This window comes from Cupressus sempervirens, chromosome 6 (genome assembly GCF_028749045.1).
Source record: "Cupressus sempervirens isolate cs-2001-9-10 chromosome 6, ASM2874904v1, whole genome shotgun sequence".
Classification (NCBI taxonomy): Eukaryota; Viridiplantae; Streptophyta; class Pinopsida; order Cupressales; family Cupressaceae; genus Cupressus; species Cupressus sempervirens.
This window is the reverse complement of record NC_143123.1, coordinates 649,168,536-649,171,190: the sequence shown is the minus strand read 5'-3', so window position 1 is coordinate 649,171,190 and position 2,655 is coordinate 649,168,536. Positions and strand designations below refer to the sequence as shown.

Here is a 2,655-nt window from a genome sequence, read left to right as displayed (position 1 = left end):
TCACTTGCCATGGAATATCGCTGGTTTTTGAATGTTTTTTAAATTCCACAGATTCCATAGATTAAATGACAAGACCGCGGGCTTGAAAGCAATGGTCCATTGGCATTGAAATGTACCAATCTCGTGAATGTGTACCGTAATTTTGAGTGATTGAATATCTGGAACCATTGCCACGCTTTCCTTAGGATTTGCTTGAGCCTTCAATCCTTACAAATCGTTGCTGAGAAGCAGAGATCTTTATTTGAATTCGTCGATCACTTCAGAATGCCGATGAACGGCGTGAGCGATTGCACTTTGCACGCAGTTTTGGTGCCCTTTACTGCGCAGGGCCACGTCAACGCTTTTATACACCTCGCCGATCTTTTCTCCGCACGGGGCGTTTTCATCACTTTCGTCAACACGGAATGGAGTGAGAAGCGCATGTTCGGGAGTGCAAGGCAAAAGTCGCAACCCAATTTCCGTTTTTTGTCATTCCCCGACGGTTTACCAGCGGAGCACGGCCGCACGACTGAACCAGGCGAACTATCCACAACGCTGGCGAAACAGGGAGACGCATTGGAAGCCATACTTCGGGCAGAGAGTGAGAGTGGGAATGGCGTTCCGCCTGTCACGTGTCTTGTAGCCCACTTTTGCATGTCCTGCACCGTCTCAGTCGCCGCCAATATGGGATTGCCAAGAGTCGTCTTCTGGTCTCTCTGTGCCACCGCCGCCATTTCTCAGAAATACGCTCCTTCTCTCCTTTCCCAGGGCCACATTCCCGTCAAAGGTATTCTTCTACTCCTTTACTAATATTACCTTAAAAAGTCTTCCTTTGCTGCAGTTTGAGTATTGACTTGGAGATGTTACAGTGAGCGATTTAGGAAAATAGTCCGGAGAAAAAGATCACTTCGCTGCCGGGGAATATACCACCTCTACGGCCTAGCGATCTGCTGTCGTTCTACCGCGAGCAGTTTTCGTCTGATCTCATCTACGAAACATGTCTGTTTGAGTCCCGAATGTCGGACACGGGGGACTACGTGCTCGTGAACACCTTTGAGGAGTTGGAAGGAAGAGAGGCAGCGGCGGCGCTTTCCATCAACGGGTGTCCATCTCTCTCAGTCGGTCCCGTCTTTCTCCCAAACTTTTTGAGAGGGGAGAACTCAACGCAAAGCAACATGTCAATGTGGGAAGAAGACGACGGGTGTTTGCAGTGGCTGGACAAACAACACCCGTGCTCAGTGTTGTATGTCTCGTTTGGCAGCTTGGCCCTGAAATCACAAGAGCAGTTGGACGAGCTTGCGCTGGGTCTGGAGCAGAGCGGGTATGCATTTCTGTGGGTTCTTCGGGCAGACATCGCTGAGGGGCAGCCAGCTCTTCTGCCAGAGGGATTCGAAGTGCGAACCAAAGATCGCGCTTTGATTGTGAAATGGGCGCCGCAAGTGAAGGTGCTCGCGCATCCATCGATGGGAGGGTTTAGGACGCACAGTGGGTGGAATTCGGTGACGGAGACCATGAGCATGGGAGTGCCAATGATTGGCGGGCCTTACTTCGCAGATCAGTTCCTCAATTGCAGATTCGCCAAAGATATTTGGAAGGTCGGCTTGGACTTTGATGGCGTGGACGCTGACGATGGGAGAGTGGTTAGGAGGGAAGAGATAAAGGGCGCAGTGGTGAGGGTGATGGAGAGCGAGGTGTTGCAGAAGAAGGCTGAGGAGCTGAAAGAGGCGGCGAGAAAAGCAGTAATGGCGGGAGGCTCTTCATTTAATAACATAAGCAACTTCATCCAGTCTATGCTAAACCTAGTCGAATCACAGTCGTCTCTCACGGATAGCAAGGGAACGAGTGAAAACGATGCAAATGGACGCTAGAATTTTGTGGCTATGCGGTCTATGAGATCGACAGTTGTTAGGGTGTCTATCTATATATATTTTTTCTATTTTTTAATGAATAGTTCTTTCCTTATATTAAAAAAAATACCATAAAGTTATTTTGAGTCTCATGATTTTTATACCATTGTTATTGTGCAATAGTTATACGATATTAAAGTATACTCTTTGTTAAAATTGTATTTAATAATAATTATTAGTCAATGTAAGGAACTAATGTTCCCATTAGCTCTATCAATATTAGTATATGTAAAACAAACAAGTGCTATATTTCAAGTTTTTTAAAGTTTGATTTTAAAAATAAATTATGATATGTTAATTCTTAATTTCAATTGATCTATGGCTAATTTCTTGGGGTTATTTATATTTTTGTAAGGAGAAAATTGAAGAAAAATAAACAAGTGGTAAGAACATTTCTCTTGAACCTTCTTGACAAACAATTAATGTACCTTTATCAAACAAATTGAGAAAAACAATAAACTTGTGAAGCTTTCAGAACTAATTAATATTTAGCTAAACATGCATGTATTATTTGGAAACATATGGATGTCATAACTATATTAAAAAACTTGATAATAATAATAATAAATCTATCAACTACCATTTTTTTTTCTTTTTTTTCTTTTTTTAAGTTCGATATCTTGATGACAATTTTATCATGGTGACTTTACTAATTATCATCAGTCTCAGCATTGGAAATATTGAGGGAAAATGATTTGAAAACAAATTATTTTTCATTACCTATGCATGATTCCAATATAGGTATATCAAGATCGTGATGGATGTTTTT

At 42.7% G+C, this 2,655-nt stretch overlaps 1 pseudogene; it reads left to right on the top strand.

The window, feature by feature from the left end:
• Positions 1-264: 264 nt before the first annotated feature.
• Positions 265-1,847, top strand: LOC149553883 (linamarin synthase 1-like; annotated as a pseudogene).
• Positions 1,848-2,655: the final 808 nt, after the last annotated feature.